The sequence below is a fragment of the Saimiri boliviensis genome, chromosome 19 (assembly GCF_048565385.1).
Source record: "Saimiri boliviensis isolate mSaiBol1 chromosome 19, mSaiBol1.pri, whole genome shotgun sequence".
Taxonomy (NCBI): domain Eukaryota; kingdom Metazoa; phylum Chordata; class Mammalia; order Primates; family Cebidae; genus Saimiri; species Saimiri boliviensis.
The window spans coordinates 44,694,747-44,713,471 of NC_133467.1; the positions used below are offsets into that span (position 1 = coordinate 44,694,747).

Genomic DNA, 18,725 nt, shown 5'->3' on the forward strand with positions numbered 1-18,725 from the left:
TTTTATAGGGAGGCGACCTGCTTAGGCGAGGTGTTGTGAAGTGATTGGTGGCGGTTGGACATGGGCGGAGGGGGAATATTGTGGCGTGCAGGGATTGGTTTAAGCTTTGGCGGGCTAAAGTGGGAGATGATTGGCTTGCCTTGTAGCTGGGAAGGCTGAACTCTAGAGGTAGCCCGTACAGGTGAGGTGTCATGGAGTGATTGGTGGAGGTTAAGCAAAGAAGAAGGAAGAGCTATGTGGCAAGGGGGATGGGCTAGTTAGCAAAGAAGAAGGAAGAGCTGTGTGGCACGGGGGATGGGCTAGGTAGCAAAGAAGAAGGAAGAGCCATGTGGCAAGGGGGATGGGCTAGTCCTGTTGCTGGGCAGACTAAACTCCGGAGGCCGCCTGCTGGATGTGGGTCCTGGATATGGGGAATGGGCCCTTTCTACCTAACAAAAACAAAACCTTTATTTAAAAATTATAAATATTTTCAAATATCTGCTTATTTATTTGTACTAATAATTAGTAGTAATTGACACTAACTACTCCTACTTTTCAAAATAGGGGCATTCCTGATGCTACAAAGTAACTGATGCAAACATATAATTTCAATGAAATGCCTATTTTACAAGATTTATGTTAAAATAACACATCCATGTAAACATATTTATCATATCTTTTTTCTTGTGGTATGGTCACTCTCTAGGAAATCTGGTCACCTTAGAACCAAGTAAAGAATTCAGAGTTTGGAGACTACTGCCATTTAAAGCAGGGTGACTTCAAAAGTATAACTTTTTAAAAAAAGATAAAATAGCAATTGATTGTGACTGAATCACTTATTATAATGAATGCTTGTCTTTGTTTTGTTTCCCAGCATTCCTTTTAGACAAAAGTGGCAGGACAATCAATCTGACTTTAGATGTTACTGTGTCTTGTGAGAAAAAGTAATTTACCATTAGAGAATCGCTAAGAATTACTGGAAGCCCTGACTCTGGAATGTATCTAAATTTAGTTATCAATAACACTAGCAATGAATGTGATAAAAAGGAATCTCTGTTTTATTTGTGTAATACAATACCAATGTAGTATTTAACACTCCAAGAAAAACAAGTTATACCTGAAATACAGTTGACAATATCAGAATCAAAATAACCCTCCTGACCAGGCACGGTGGCTCATGCCTGTAATCCCAATACTTTGAGTGGCCAAAGCAGGTGGATCACCTGAGGTTAGGAGCTCGAGAGCCACGTGACAAACACGGAGAAACTCCATCTCTACTAAAAATAAACAATTACCCAGGCTTGGTGGTGCATGCCTGTAATCCCAGCTACTGTGGAGGATGTGGCAAGACAATTGCTTAAACTGGGGAGGAGGCGGGAGTGGTTGGCCAAGATCACACCATTCCACTGCTGTACTGTCTATGTAAAAATGCAAATTCACTGAACCAAACTACATAGTATTCAGTGGAAGGCTGATCAAAAAATATAAAAGAAGCTGGGCACGGTGGCTCAAGCCTCTCATCCCAACACTTTGGGAGGCTGAGGTGGGTGGATCATGAGGTCAAGAGATTGAGACCATCCTGCTCAACATGGTGAAAACCCGTCTCTACTAAAAATACAAAAAATTAGCTGGGTACAATGGCACGTGCGTGTAATCCCAGTTACTCAGGAGACTGAAGCAGGAGAATTGCCTGAGCCCAGGAGGTGGAGGTTGCGGTGAGCCGAGATTGTGCCAGTGCACTCCAGCCTCGGTAACAAGAACGAAACTCCATCTCAAGAAAAAAAAAATTCAAAAGAATTCAACTTTTGTTTTATCTACTTCTGAGCTAGAACCACCCCCCACCCCGCCTTCCTACTCTCTAAAATATATAAAAGCAAGCTCTACCCTGATCACCTCGGGTCCATGGTGTCAGGACCTCCTGAAGCTGTGTTATGGGTATGTCCTTAAACTTGGTGAAATAAGCTTTCTACTTGACTGAGACCTGACTCAGATATTTTGGGATCACAATCCACAATCACCATGGTGTGACATTTGACTACAGCATTCAGTACAGAGATGAGCTATACAGGTATGTAGCCTGAAAGCAAGAAGCTATACCATATCACTTATGTGTGAAGTGGGCTACATCATCCAGTTTTTTTTTTTTTTTTTTTTTTTTTTTTTTTTTTTTTTTTTTTGAGACAGAGTTTCACTCTTGTTACCCAGGCTGGAGTGCAAGGACGCGATCTCGGCCTACCGCAACCTCTGCCTCCTGAGTTCAGGCAATTCTCCTGCCTCAGCCTCCTGAGTAGCTGGGATTACAGGCACACTCCACAATGCCCAGCTAATGTTTTTGCATTTTTAGTAGAGACAGGGTTTCTCCATGTTGACCAAGATGGTCTCGATCTCTTGACCTCGTGATCCACCTGCCTCAGCCTCCTAAAGTGCTGAGATTACAGGCATGTGGGTGTTGAATAAACTGGCTTTCTGACTTTAAGTGCTGCAGAAGGAGGCCTGTAGGGCGCTCCAGCCATCACACAGGGAGCAAGAGGGCCCTGCGGTGTCTCAGCTGCCTGCAGGGAACGTGCTGCCACAACACTGAGCAAGAGGGTCTTGCAGTGTCCCCTGCTGGCAGCAGTGTAGCTGGTGGGCATGCCACCACTACACTGTGTGCAAGAGGGCCCTACAGTGTCCCAAGCAGCCAGCAGGGGGCTTCATGCCCGTACACTATGAGCAAGATGGCCCTGTAGTGTCCCAGCTGCCATCAGGGCCACTACACTGTGAGCCAGAGGGCCCTACAGTGCCCCGAGCAGCCAACAGGGGGCACACGAATACACCACCATGAACAAGAGGACCCTGCAGTGCTCTAGTTCCCATCACGGAAGTGCTGCTAGGACACGATGGGAAAGAGGGTCTTGCAGTGCCCCCAGCGGCCAGCCACCACCATCACCCAGCTAATTTTTTTGCATTTTTAGTAGAGACGGGGTTCACCGCCGCACCCGGCCACCATCCAGGTTTTATAAGGACACTCTATAGTGTTTGCACAAAGATGAAATCATTAAGGAAACATTTCTCAGAAAGTATGCACATCGTTAGGACATGCTTGAGTGTATTTTAAATGGTTAAAGCCTAGGAGAAGAAAAAAGCAACTGAACTCCTGTTATGGTTTAATAACAAAGCTTAATAGAGTTAACATATTTCATCTACTCTAAGATGCTAATAATTAACAAACATTATTTTAACCACCATCACAAATAGGTTGCCATTTAAACAGACTTTCTGAATGAATGTTTACAAAAATGTAAACTTACTTTATTAATGTCAGGAAAGTAAAATGAAAATGAATTATGGTTTTGACATGTTAAAGCAAAAAAGGAGGAAGCCGTTAGCCTGAGATCTTGCCTAATCAAATGGAAACCGAACTTTGAGGCATGTAAACTGACTTAAAAACATTAACCAACCAACCAGTCAATGACAAAAAGCCCAGCTGCCAGTTGGCTGTATGACTATTGACGCTGAGGGAACCATCCTCACAACCAGCGGTCACCCAGCTGGAGCCAATGAGAAACCTCACTCAGCTGCCACCGCTGAGAGCTCAAAGTCCCAAGCCCTGTTTTTCATTCTTGTGCTTCAGGCATGATTCATGAATCATTTCTTTGCTCAAACAAACTGTGGCCTAAAATTTTTCTAACCCCTATATTCTAACGTTTAACTGGTAACCCCTAACTCTAACTCTATCCGCTACCCCTAATCCTCACCCTAAACCCTAACCATACGTTATTTTCTATGTTTGCATTGATATGTCAGTGTTGATTATCGAAACTGCTGTACTGGCAAGGCTGCATGAGTATTGCAGATTTTATAGTAACATTTTTGGATGGAGGCCTTGCATTAGCATTAGGTGTTTTCTACCTGAGCACTAGGTTTATTGTATTCGTATTTCAGAGGTCATATCTGTCTTAGGAATGCTCCATTTGTCTTCTGAGGCTGCTGAGTGCACCTCACACTGCAGCCACCTGGCCTTGAGTGGGGAGAACCCAGGTGCGCAAGATTCAGAGGGGCTTTTCGTGTTCAGTTTCCCACACAGAGCTCTTCTTACTAGTCTCTGACCCTAAGCAGTCAAGAATGCAAACAGGAAGGATTTTACTCACTGTGGACATGATCCAGAGTTGTCCCAAACCGAAGCTGTGCCCACTACGTCTCTGCCGTGGAGAACGCAGCTCCACCCTCACGGTGCCCCACAGGTCTGTACTGAGAATGCAACTCCACAGATCGCGGAGAGGCAATGTGCACCATGAAGCAATGCATGCTGGCGCCGTGACGCCAACTGAAAACACAGACTCGGTCCCCCCTGCTAGTGGCTAGGGCCACTGCAGGGCACTCTTACAGTGTGGTGACAGGCATCACCTGCTGGCAGCTGGAGCACTGAAGGGCCTTCTTGCTCACAGTGTTGTGGCAATATGCCCGCTGCTGGCAACCAAGGCAGTGCTACATCCTCTTGCTCACGGTGTGGTGCCTGTGAAGCTGAGCACTCTTACCCGCGGTGTGGTGGGGGCATACCTTCTGCTGGCCGCTGGGGGCACTGCAAGACCCTCTTTCCCATCGTGTCCTGGCAGCATTTCCGTGATGGGAACTAGAGCACTGCAGGGTCCTCTTGCTCATGGTGGTGTATTCGTGTGCCCCCTGTTGGCTGCTCGAGGCACTGTAGGGCCCTCTGGCTCACAGTGTAGTGGCTCTGATGGCAGCTGGGACACTACAGGGCCATCTTGCTCATAGTGTACGGGCATGAAGCCCCCTGCTGGCTGCTTGGGACACTGTAGGGCCCTCTTGCACACAGTGTAGTGGTGGCATGCCCACCAGCTACACTGCTGCCAGCAGGGGACACTGCAAGACCCTCTTGCTCAGTGTTGTGGCAGCACGTTCCCTGCAGGCAGCTGAGACACCGCAGGGCCCTCTTGCTCCCTGTGTGATGGCTGGAGCGCCCTACAGGCCTCCTTCTGCAGCACTTAAAGTCAGAAAGCCAGTTTATTCAACACCCACAGTTCTGGAAATTCAAACTGAAACGGAGCTATTACTAGAAAGAGCTGATGTCCCAGTTCTTGTCTAACTCGGAAGAAAGATTTTAACCATAAGGCAGTACAAAGATGGTAGATAACTTTATTGAAAATAAATACAGGCCAGGTGCAGTGGCTCACACCTATAATCCCAGCACTTTGGGAGGCCCAGATGGGTGGATTATGAGCTCAAGAGATCAAGACCATCCTGGTCAACATGGTGAAACCCTGTCTCTACTAAAAATACAGAAATTATCTGGGCATGGTGGTTTGCACCTGTAGTCCCAGCTACTCAGGAGGCTGAGGCAGGAGAATTGCTTGAACCCAGGAGGCGGAGGTTGCGGTGAGCTTAGATCGTGCCAGTGCACTCCAGTCTGGGTAAAAACAGTGAAACTCTGTCTCAAAAAATAAAATAAAATAAATGCAGTGTAAAGAGCTTCTTATAGAAAATATAAGTAGATCCCAAGGGAGGAACGTGCTGACTGTGCAGGAAAACAGCCGAAGAGTCCTGTGCAGGGAATTTTATTTATGTACTTCTTCACATTCCTGCCTCTGTCTCAACTCTCAACCTGCTCTGTCTGGTTTTTCTGCTCCCACCTTTGGTCCCCGACGTGCCTCTCTTTGGCTTGTGAGGCTTCCTCACTGTTGGCTAAGGCACATGTGTGGTGATCAATCCAATTCCACTGTTGCGGCTGGCTCCTTCCTGCCTCCCAGGAAGACCCTGCAGCAGTCACGTCTGTACCTCCTGTGCCTCCCTATCTCTTTTGGATGGCCTTTCCTGTCCTAATCTGAGAAGACAATTCTTCCCCACGTTTCTCTTAAAAATGTCCCCTTTGTCCTTCTTATCAGCATGTAGCTAGCAATTTCCTGACATTTTAACTGTAGAGTGAATGATGATCGGGGCATCCTAAGAGGAATTCTAGGGTGTTTCTTTCTGCATAGATACCTCTTTTTCCTCCGACCCACAACTGAGAAGCGCCCATCCACTCCAGCATTAGAGATGCTACTAATATATAAATTTTTGATGGTCCCTCCAGGTAAGCCTTCCCATCATGTTCATGTCTAGCTATCTACCAACTCTAACAAAGCCCACTATCCTGTCTCTTTCCCAAAATAAGCGAAGGAACAATTCATTGGAAACCATAGGAAATAAAATAAGTGTAGATGAAAACTTTGCAACTTACTCAAATAATCAAAATCATCCTTACACTAAAAGTGCAAAACTATACAATTTTGAGAAGAAAACATAGAATAAAAGCTATCTGCTCTTGGGTTCAGTAATGAATTTTAACAAACAACACAAACTATCAATACACACCAAAGGAACAATTGGGTGGATTTTTTTTTAATATTAAAAGTGTATACTTTGAAAAATATCTTGTTAAGGGAATAAAAACACAAACCACATATTGAAAGAAACTATTTGCAAAATACAGATCTGAGAAAGAATTTGTATTCAATATACAAAAATATCTTAAAACCAAGTAAAGCAGGCTGTGTGCGGTGGCTCAAGCCTGTAATCCCAGCACTTTGGGAGGCTGAGGCGGGTGGATCACGAGGTCAAGAGATCAAGACCATCCTGGTCAACATGGTGGAACCCCGTCTCTACTAAAAATATAAAAAATTAGCTGGGCATGGTGGCACGTGCCTGTAATCCCAGCTACTCAGAAGGCTGAGGCAGGCTAATTGTCTGAACCCAGGAGGCAGAGGTTGCGGTGAGCCGAGATCGTGCCATTGCACTCCAGCCTTGGTAACAAGAGTGAAACTCCATCTCAAAACAAAACAAAACAAAACAAAAAACAAAACAAGTAAAGCAGCCCAATTAAAGATGCACACAAGTCAGAACAGACACCTAACCAAAGGATTTAAGAGAAACCAGCCCCTTCAAAAGACTCCACCACTGATATCAACCATTTGCCTGAAGCTGCCTTTCCTTTCTTGCCTGATAAGAGACCACCCATGACAGAGAGGGTCTGGACAGTATACAGTGGATGCACAGAGCAAGTTTTCACATCCTTTGCTTCACCTTTTGATGTCAGAAGGCTGAAAACTTCACCCTTTACCCTGTCATCATGGTAACACTGCCATTTTTTGTACATGGGACCCACGAGGAAGTAAGAAACTCAACTGCGATTGCACTCATTTCTCCTTTCATAAATATTCATGACTCCTCCTAGAACTTATGAAATATTTGTATTTGGCCATGCCACTCAGCATAAATTTCTGTTTCCTTTATCTCTCCCTTAAAGTGTCTGCTTCTGGCTTCTGGCTGGAGTCTATGCTTCCCAGCCTATTAAAAGGATTTCCCTGCAGGCTGCAACCCTTTACAGGAAGTAAACCTCTCACTGGGTGCAGGCACTCATGCCTGTAATCGCAGCATTTTGGAAAGCCAAAGTGGGTGGATCACCTGAGTTCAGGAGTTTAACACCAGCCTGGCCAACATGGTGAAACCTTGCCTCTACTAAAAATACAAAAAATTAGCCAGGCTTGGTGACGGACATCTGCAATCCCAACTAATTGAGAGGCTGTGGAAGGAGAACTGCTTGAACCCGGGAGGTGGAGGTTGCAGTGAGCCAAGATCCCACCATTGTACTCAAGCCTGGGCAACAAGAGTGAAACATCTTCTCAAAAAAATAAAAATAAATCAAAATGTAAAAAACAAAATCATTCCTGAACTCTCATCAGATCTTTTGTCATAGTCATTTCATGCTCTTTGTCATTTAGATATTATTTAGGCCTGATGCTTTCCTACAAGCTCCTGCAATCAGCTATGGATCAGAATGTTCATCTGCAACACAGACTCCCTCTGAGACTCACAGAAAAGACTATGGCAGGTACTCTGGTTACAAGCTTCTGATGATATTGCTCAAATAATTTTAAGATCATACACTTGGACCATCATCAGATCTTTTGTCATAGTCATTTCATGCTCTTTGTCATTTAGATATTATTTAGGCCTGATGCTTTCCTACAAGCTCCTGCAATCAGCTATGGATCAGAATGTTCATCTCCAAAACAGACTCCCTCTGAGACTCACAGAAAAGACTATGGCAGGTACTCTGGTTACAGGCTTCTGATGATATTGCTCAAATAATTTTAAGATCATACACTTGGACCATACACTTGACTCAGTGAAGATGTCCAGAAGTCTAGTTGAGAAACATATGGGTTCATGACACGACTAACCCAAGATTCAGCAAGACTGGAATTGAGTACATGGCACTGAATAAACTGATGAAAATTGATTATAATTTTATAGCTTCTTTTGAGCATTGCTGGTTCTTTAATGTTATAGTTTCTGGGTTTAAGAAATCTCTTTCCCTTAAGTTAACAATAACTCACAACAATTAAGATTACATTTAATTAAATAAAAACAAAGCAGCCGGGCGCGGTGGCTCACGCCTGTAATCCCAGCACTTTGGGAGGCCGAGGCGGGTGGATCACAAGGTCAAGAGATCGAGACCAACCTGGTCAACATGGTGAAACCCCGTCTCTACTAAAAATACAAAAAATTAGCTGGGCATGGTGGCGTGTGCCTGTAATCCCAACTACTCAGGAGGCTGAGGCAGGAGAATTGCCTGAACCCAGGAGGCGGAGGTTGTGGTGAGCCAAGATCGCGCCATTGCACTCCAGCCTGGGTAACAAGAGCGAAACTCCGTCTCAGAAAAAAAAAAAAAAAAAACAAAAAACAAAAAAAAACGAAGCATTTATCTTTTTCCTCGACTGATTTCTCCAGAATTTTGAAATTCTTACTGAACACTCTTATTTTCATGACAATATAGTTGTTAGCAGAAGTCCAAAAAGAATCTGTTCACCTTAGAAAAGGATATAATTGGAAACTTTGTTTATATTATCAAGGCTTTTACTGGAATACTATATTTAGCAATAGTGTACCTAAGATCAGTTACGACTAGCAATTTTAAGGAACTAAGGTTGATTTTTATGGACCTAATCCTTACAAAGCAGTCTGAGAAAAGCCAGCCTGATACCTAGATTACAAGAGTCACATCCATACAGATTAGTAAGAAAGGTCCTTTCCTTGCAGGCCCAAGAATTTGGGGATAGTTTGAGGGCCTCAAGAAGAGAGGAATTCACTCAAAGTTTTTAGGACTGCCGCTGAAATTTGATACTATGTTCTGGGCTTGGCTTTTAGCCTCAATAAGGCCTTTAAAACTCCAATCTGAGATTCCTTAGGAAAACTTCCAGCAAAGAAGCTTGAAAGCACCTATGTGGTCAGCTCCTGTTCTTGCTGCACTTACGTAAATAGTCAGGCAAAATCTAACAAAACTTGAACTTATTTTTAAAACAAGAATAATCTTTGATTATCTATGATCAAAAATGATGGTTACTACAGAGAGAAATTTTATGTTTCAATGAAAAACTCAGCCAGGCATGGTGGCACATGCCTATAATTCCAGCACTTTGGGATGCCAAGAGGTCAAGACCAGCCTGGGCAAGATGGCAAAACCCTGCCTCTACTAAAAATCCAAAAATTAGCTGGGCATGATGGCATATGCCTGTGGTCCCAGCTAATCAGGAGGCTGCAGAGGGAGGCTTTCTTGTACCCAGGAGATAGAGGGTGACGTAAGCTGAGCACTCCAGCCTCAGACATAGAGCCAGACCCTGTTTCCAAAAAAAAATTTTTTTAATAGGAAAACTATAGCCCTTGTGGGTTATCAGATTCTAGTCTTGTTTCTTTTCTTTGGGCTATTTTTACCTCTTTGTAAACTGGATCCTGCCATCTGATGAATTTTGTCACATGATGATACATGTGGAACAAGCAGCCAAGTATTGTCTCCCCTATTAATGTATCTATTGTCAGATAATTTGAAGGCCTCCAACCCTGGACCAAAGAAGAGGAAGGTTTGGTCCCCAAAATGCATAACCAAATTGTAATACATTTATGCAATAAAATACTATTTCGCCATAGAAAGGAACAAGCTATAAACTCACACGAAGACATGAGTGATCTTTCATGCACATTGCTAAGTGGAAGAAGACAGTGTGAAGAGAATCCTCACAATGTGACCTTATTTAATGAGATTCTGGAGAAGGGAAACTACACAGATGCAAAGCCATTGGCTGCATGGGGTGGGGGTTTGAAGTGTTCCATATGTTTTTTTAATAGTATATACCGGCCACTAACCATTTGTAAAAGAATGCAGAATTATACAGCTAAATGGGTAAATCAAACTCTATTCAAGTTAAATAATATTATTCAGAATGTGGAGTATCCCAGCACAGAATCCATAATGTGAAAAATAATTTAACTATGTTACAAATTACAATGGTTTAGATGTGGTTTGTTTCTGCAAAAACTCATGTTGAAATTTGACCCCCAAGGTGGCAGTGTGGGGAGGTGGGGCCTAGTGGAAGGTGTTTGGATTATGGAGATTGATTCCTCATAAATAGATTAATGCCCTCCCATGGGGGTGAGTTCTGTCTGCTCTCAAAGGAATGGATTAATTCCTGCAAGAGTAGATAGTCAAAGAGTCTTGCTTCCTTGGCTTTCCTCCTGCTTTCACTCTTGCTGTGATCTCTGGTGCACCCCTTGCTCCCCTTCCACTTTCCACCATGAGGCAAAAAAGACTGAGGCCCCACCAGATGCAACTGCCCAATCTTGAACATTCCAGCCACCAGCATTGTGAGCCAAATGAATCTTCTTTACTAAGAAATTACCCTGCCTCAGGTATTGTGTTACAGAAGCACAAAATGGACTAAGACACAAATGTGGGAAACAACTCTCTGAAGGTGTAGGGAAAACGGTGCTGACCTAAGTCTCTTTACCAATGAATAGAATCTGTAGGCTGAAGGAAAATAAACTATACTTCATCATTGGATTCCATTTTATAAAGTTTCTTCCAACAGGTATAATTGAACAATTGGAAAACCACAGTATCTGTATCTGGAATCAAACAATGAGTTAAATAAGTCGCAGATGGTAGAAACTAGGTCCCTCACTGTTGACGTGGGAGGTTATAAATTAGCAAGGGGAGAAGGGTAGAAAAATTCATGTGATAGTAGATCAGGGGTGAAGACATCAACATAAACTTATGTTTAGTTTAATACAGATACAGTTCCACATCAAAACCTTCCTAACTAGGTGTGTGTAGGTAGGTGACATACACACATATACTTCCTAGCATTGCTAATGAGAGACAAGACACAATGTGCTCACTCAGCAGCCAGATATAAGTTTTCCTACCATTCTGAAAGGAATCAGGCTCTTTGAAGAAATGTGTGATAGAAGTATCAAAAAGTAAGTAAGTACTTAAAAAAAAATTGAAATATGTCAAAGGAAAATTGGAGCCAATAAAAAGAGCTACTGCTGGCCAACACAGGAATGAACTGTTCAACATACTGCTGCAGTGTTTAATACTAACTAAAGCTTCAAGTAATTATCTAGGTGTCTCCATTTGTATGTGTAGGTGAATAAGCAAATGGAGTTGAATAGAAATCTTCTTTGCAAAAGAATTCCAAATACTTAATGTAGACAGTCAACCATCAAGAAGGTGGAGCTAACGCCTCACTCCTTGTGGGCTTTACATATGTGTAAACTTATTTTTCACATATTTTTCTTGTGCTGTCGATGTTTCCTGGGTTCATTCTCTAAAATGCTGTTCACCCTAGGTCAGGAAAAAAAATAATAACCTTACAGATTTGATTTCAATTCATGGATAAATATTTTAACAAGAGTGACTTTGTAAAAATATGTTCCAATGGCTGATTGACTCATTGTGACTGGATCACTTATTCCAAATTCTTCTTGTCTTTATTTTTTTCCAGTGTCTACCTTTTAGCCATAATACACCAGAATGAAATATTGGCCACTAAGAAAAAATATTCAGAGAAAAAACGTGAACCGAATTTGTGACCATGATAATTCAATGTTTCACCACAACACTTTCTAAAACAGAAAAGTTTAAAAGGATATTCAAAGTCAATTTCCTCAATAAGGCTTTGCAGAAAATAAGGAAACTAGAGAAACAAAATTGGTAGGACATCCTATGGGTGATTTTAGATGTTTCTATGTTTTATGGGGAAAAAATACTTTACCTTTAAAATAATCACAAAAAAATATTGGAAACCCAAACTCTGGAATGTTTACAAATTTAGTTGAACTTCTATGTAATTATTTAGCTTAGTCATGAAGTTGATACTTTTTAAAAAATCTCGGCCTTATTTGTGTAATAAAATACATAATGAATAATTAATGTTCATAGGAAAACATGTTAGACCTTGTGAAAAAAATCTTGGAGACCCAAAATCACTAAGCTAAAGGGAGAAGTCAAGCTGGGAACTGCTTAGGGCAAACCTGCCTCCCATTCTATCCAAAGTCACCCATCTGCTCACCGAGATAAATGCATATCTGATTGCCTCATTTGGAAAGGGTAATCAGCAACTCAAAAGAATGAAACCATTCATCTTTATCTACTTATGATCTGGAAGACCCCCGTTTGGCCTCTCTTCAAGTTGTCTCACCTTTCTGGACTGAACCAATGTACATATTACACATAATTGATGTCTCATGACTTCCTGAAATGTAGAAAACCAAGCTGTGCTCCTACCACCTGGGGCACATGTTGTCCGGACCTCATGAGGATACATCACGGGTGTGTGCATCCTCAAACTTGGCAAAATAAACTCCCTAAAAAATCTAAAGCCTGTCTCAGATTTTCTTGGTTCATACATGTAATGTAGGATGTTAATGTTTATAAAACACACATCATTCTATCTACTATTAAAACTATACTGTCAATTAATCTTAGACTTTTCAACAAAAGAAAATGTTGATGAGGTATGAATAATATATTTAAATTTAAATAATGTTGCAAGTTTTAATATGCCTACTTTTCATTTTTTAATACACCTGTTTTGACTACTTTAGTGCTGTAAGACAAATGAGTAATTAAAACATGAATAAAAGTGTTTACAGGGGGTGGACATGTTTCCTCCAGCCTCAGGCTTGGGGTGACTTGAAAGGCACCTGCCCATCCCCAGCTTTCATCCCAGCTGTCCTGATGGTGACTCTAAGCATTTCTCCTTTCTCTATATGTAGACCTCATCCCCAAAACAAACCCAAATCTTACAATATGTTAGGGCACACTATGATGATGAGCAGCCAAGGCCTCAAGCAAGAATGTGCTGACCTTATACATGGGAGCATGAAGGTGGTTAAAATGTTCACATTAAAGAACTTCCACACAGATTGCAAGAATACAAGGAAGAATGGAGATGGCAGCACGAGTCGCTAAAATAAAAGCAGATGTTTTGAGATCAGTTACATTCTTTACTTCAAAAATTAGAGACAGAAACCGAAGTTTAGTCTGAGACAACAATTTACTGGGCAATAAGCCAGAGGAACATGTGTCGTAGACAGATTTCAGCATTCTCCCTTATATTAATATAAATACTAAATTAATGTCATATAAATATAAACACTTGGTTCTAGAGTAGTTTTAAAGGAGATCTCACAAATGGGTTTGGCTTTTGAAGGTTAGCACTGATGGTCCAGAGAATTCATTTTGTTCCAGAGAGAGAGAGAGAAAAGAATTCATTTTGTTCCAGAGAGAGAAAGAGAAGAATTTCTTGGGTCCCTTCAGGAAGGCGTCTGGCTTTGCCTCGCGTTGTATATTTGAACTATATGTACGGCAGAAGACAGAATTTCACAGATTTAAGGTGCGAAAAGTCACTGGGTTCTTCAAGAAGCCTGGGATTCTTCTTGGAAAAATAAGTTTGTGGAGACAAAATGAGTTGGAGAAGATTGTTATTGAAGTGAAGCAGAATTGCTTTTAGTAATCTGTTAGTAATCTGCTTATTACCCTCACCCTCACCCCCTTAACCTCTAACCCTAAACCCTAACCCCGTGACTCTAACCCTACCCCTACCCAATCCCTCATCCTACTCTTTAGCCCTGACCCTTGACCCTTGACCCCAATCTCCAAACCCCAACACCAAACCTAAACTTAACCCCTAACCCTACCACTAACCTTAACCCTTTACATCTGCCTAGATTCTCCAGCAGAAGCAGAGACCCTTGGCTCCCAGCTGTGCACCACTGCATCTGGCACAGGACTCCGTAGCAGTCCCCAAATAGGCACCTGAATGTCCACTGTGCCAGCCATGCAGTGGAAGCCCGCGCTGTATTCTCACTTCCAGAACCAAGGCCCAGTGCCTGCATCAGGCTGCTCAGGGCTGAAGTGAGCTGGGACACCCAAGGTCTTCATAAGACCAAGGCTCTCTCATGCCTCCTGTCACAGAGTGAGACGCAGACCCAGCAGCACCACACGTCCCCTCCTTCCCACCGTGGCAGCTCATCAACCTTCCAAGTCAGGGGCCCTTCCCTGATGACACTCCAAGCACAAAGCACTGGACTTCCACACAGTGAGGCTGCACACATTATTCTGTGTAGATGCCCACTTAGGCCGCTGGGAGAAAGGGTGGTAGAGGGACCCTCATGTTGCTCTGTGGTGTACATGCTCTGGTTTATACGACTGCAAGCCATTTACGAGAAACTCAAGCTGAAACACTACTTGTTTCCAATGTTTTGTCAGCAGAGGATTTACAATGTATGCTCCCAAACAAGCTAGCCACAGAGCACACTGACTACTTCCCCTCTTAAGTCGCTCCGAGGGCCTCTGCATCAGTCCTAGAATTGGAAGATTGGTGGAGAAGAACTGGGATGTTGAGGGGGTACTGGATTCTTGCTTGATACCAGCCTCCCCTTACCTAAGCTTACAGACAGCCCAGATCCCACCTGATAAATTAGACATTTTAAAACACACAGTTCTCGATAGCAGGACTTAACAGATGCAAAACTCGAAGGCAATGATTGTCTCAATCCTTGGTGTCTCAGGAACTAAAACACTGCCTAGCACAGGTGCACCATCAACCTTATTATTAAATATGCTCTATATTTTATTCATCTTTGATTGTGGAAGTGATGTGATAAACACTGTGGACTAATGACCTTTGAGATCTCTTCACGGGATCCTATCTGGACCCCCAGATCTGCCAACACAGAGAAGGCACCCATAAACATGTGCAGGACAGAGGTGAGATAAAACTGTCTCTCAGCCTCAAAGTGGTCTGGCAGTCACAAGAACGGCCACGTAGGGTCTGGCCCATATGAGGAGTCAGGCTTTCAGCTTGAGGCACCCCACTGCACCTGCAAAACCGAGTTGTGCTTAACAAAGAATAATCAGCCAGCCTACTCTCTTTAATGAAAGATTCTCCCTGGGGCCTGAAAGCTTGGGGGGATTACTCCTCCCTCCTCAGGCTTGGTCCCAAGGTACAAGACCACGTGTACCAGCAGCGTGGGTCAGCAAACGAGCAGAAGCCAGAAAAGGGCAGTCTGGAAGACAAGGACCCCTTGAAGATCAAGAGAGAGGCCGTTTAGGTACCATGGAGCAGTTACGTCAGACTGGAACACGTCCCATTTACAGGAGACTAGAAAACCCCAGCCTCACCCTCACTTGGGGCTGATACCATTTTAGGCCTCAGCCCGTCTGCACCCAGGTGCTCATGAAAACAGCATGTTGCTCCACACCACCTCGAGCTGTTTACTGGTGCTCTCAGGGTTCGAACCAATAATAGAGCCTTGTGCCTAATAGCTCAGGTGGTAATCCAAGAGCGATATCTGCGTGACACGCCTCCTCCTTCACCCTCCATATCTAAGTGATCACCAAGATTGCAAGCCAGCCAGGCAAGGTAGCTTATGCCTGTCAGCCCAGTACTTTAGGCGGCTGAGGCATGTGGATCACCTGAAGTCAAGAGGTCAAGACTGCTCTGGCCAACATTGAAAAAGCCTGTCTCTACTAGAAATTCAAAAATTAACCAGTGTGGTGGCAGACGCCTGTAATCCCAGCTATTCAGAAAGCTGAAACAAAAGAATCGCTTGAACCTGGGAGGCACAGGCTGCAGTGAGCCAATATCACGCCGTTTCCCTCCAGCCTGGGCAACAGAGCAAGACTCAGTCTCAAAAAAAAAAAGAAAAAAGAATTAGTATAATTTTGTCTGCAGAAGAGGGGTCTTGTCCCAGACCCCAGCAACAGGATTTTGGGTCTCACACGAAATGGAATTTATGGCAAGTCGCACAGTCTAGTGACATTAAAAGAGTTTATTAGCCACTACTAAGTGACAGAGCAGGGAGACCTCAGAAAGCAAGAGGAGGAACGCAGCTGTTTTAAAGAACAAAATTTTTTTTCAGACGGAATTTTACCCTTGTCACAATGACATGATCTCAGCTCACTAAAACCTCTGCTTCCTGGGTTTAAGGATTCTCCTGCCTCTACCTCCCAAGTAGGTAGGATTACAGATGTGCACCACCACGTCCAGCTAATTTTTTTTTTATTTTCTATTTTAATTTATTTTTTTGTTGTTGTTTAATTTTTTTATTCCATCCCTGTAGAGACTTCCAAAAATTGCCAATGCTTACTATATTTCCAGTCATCACAGCGGGGTATTGGGAAAAGTTTTCAATTAGCAATAATCACACCTCAGATAAACCTCACTGCCTATGATACTGCCACTGTGCAAAGCTATTTTTTTTAATGTATTTTTAGTAGAGACTGGGTTTTACCATGTTGGCCATGCTAGTGTCCAACTCCTGGCCTCAGGTTATCTGCCTTCCTCGGCCTCCCAAAGTACTGGGATTACAGGTGTGCTTACTTAAGGTAAACATTAAGTAATCACACCTGTAACCACAGCACATTAACGTACAAACAGAATTACTTAATGTTTGTTTATATAGGTTATTAAGAATAGTGTTGTCTCTTATGAATGATTGTGATCAGTTTCTGTCAGGCTATTTGTATTGCTACTTTTCTCTGTTACTATTGATTTTAACAATAATTTAGGAGTGTACTATTATCTTTAAAACTTATTTTTAAATTAAGAATGCTTTTTGCTTAAAGTACTGGTATAATTTTATAAGTTTTGGGTCTGTACTTAGTTATTAACTTGTTCCTGCAACCATAAATATTTTATGACCAAAGGTACTCAGTCCCTAAATACATAATTCAACAGATTTAACCTGTGTGTGTGTGTGTATGTGTGTGTGTGTGTGAGAGAGAGGGAGATAGAAAGAGAAAGAGAGAAAGAGAGAGAGAGAGAGAGAGAGAGAGAGAGAGAGAGAGAGAGAGAGAATGTGTCTCATTCTGTCTCCCAGGCTTGAGTGCAGTGGTGTGAGCATGATGACTGGTTCACTGTGGCCTCAAAGCCCTGAGCTCAAGCGATCCTCCAACCTCAGCCTCCTGTGTAGTTGGAACCACAGGCACGAGCCACCATGTCAACTAATTTTTATATTTTTTGTAGACATGAGGATCTCGATATTTTCCCAGGCTGGTCTTGAACTCCTGATCTCAATTGATCCTCCCGCCTTGGCCTTCCAGAGTGCTGGGATCACACTCGTGAGCCCTGCACCCTGCCCAGATATAGCTTTTTCTAAAGCTTTTATTTAAAATAAAGTCACTATGGTTAAGAGGCCTCTGACAGTTTGCATTTTATGCGCAAAGACTATGTTAAGTGAATTTTTCCATCAGTTGTAAAACGTGCATCCATGTTTATCTCATTCCTATGGTTTCCAATTAATTGTCCCTTCTTCGTTTTTGGAAACACACGGGCTAGTGGGCTCCATATCAGTTGGCATTTCCAGAACGACGGCGCTGAACACTCTGCTCTTCAACTTCAAGTGGTGCAGAGGGACGGCCACCAGAGGGCGCGCGGCCTCTGCCCTGCAGTGCCCCCGGTCACCAGCAGAGGGCGCGCTGGAGCAAGGCGGCGTAACTGCCTGGTGGCCAAGCTCCTCTAACAATCAGAAGGCCAGCTTTACAGAGGCTGACAACTCCAGATACGACATGTGAAAGGGTCTTGGGTTTACAGTTCTAGAAATTACATGGGGAAGGGTCTTGGTCCATGGAGTAGGTGTGGGGTGGGGGCCTGAACTCGTGTAAGTTAAAACAACACCTTCCGGAAAGATTCCCCCATGCCATGCCTGAGATCTATAAGGTGGCACCCGGTCGGCCAGCCTTTACTTCTATTGAAGTAAGGTGTAAAAGTCAAGGGGGAGGTGATCTTAGATGCTTGGGTCTCCTTCCTCACCAGGTCACCTCCTCCCTGCACATGGCCACTCTCCCACCTGGGCTACTTTCCAGTCTCACTCACAATCGCTCTTAGCAACTGAGGAAAGAGGACAGCTGTGGAGCCTCTCCCTTGTCCAAGTCACTCTGCTGAGAGACCTGATAACTCGTCTCACTGGACCCTGGACTGCCCTGGGAAGTATACCTCTGTCCCTGTATTTCAGACAAAGACTATGAGGTGGTCAGGCACGGTGGTTCACATCTGTAATCCCGTCACTCTGGGAGACCGAGGCAGGTGGATCATGAGGTCAGGAGTTCAGGACCAGCCTGGCCAAGATGGAGAAACCCCGTCTCTACTAAAAACACAAAAATTAGCTGGGCGTGGTGGCGGGCAGCTATAATCCCAGCTATTCAGGAGACGGAGGCAGGAAATTGCTTGAACCTGGTGTCAGGTCTCCATATGCAAACCTGGAACCTGAAAGTCTGAAGTCCTGCTTGCCTCCTGATCGTCTCCCACCACCCCCTACCTGCGTTCACCATTGTCGCTTAGCGCCCAGCAGAGCTTCCCCAGACAAACCCCTCACCCAACCCTGCCATCTCAACTCTTCTTATGAATGTGAATACCCCTCACTCA

At 43.5% G+C, this 18,725-nt stretch overlaps 1 non-coding gene across 1 annotated transcript; it reads right to left on the reverse strand.

The window, feature by feature from the left end:
• Positions 1-16,413: 16,413 nt before the first annotated feature.
• LOC141582318 (U4 spliceosomal RNA) lies at positions 16,414-16,554 on the reverse strand. Its single transcript, XR_012515186.1, has one exon. It is a non-coding gene; the product is annotated as a U4 spliceosomal RNA (small nuclear RNA).
• Between the last annotated feature and the right edge of the window lie 2,171 nt (positions 16,555-18,725).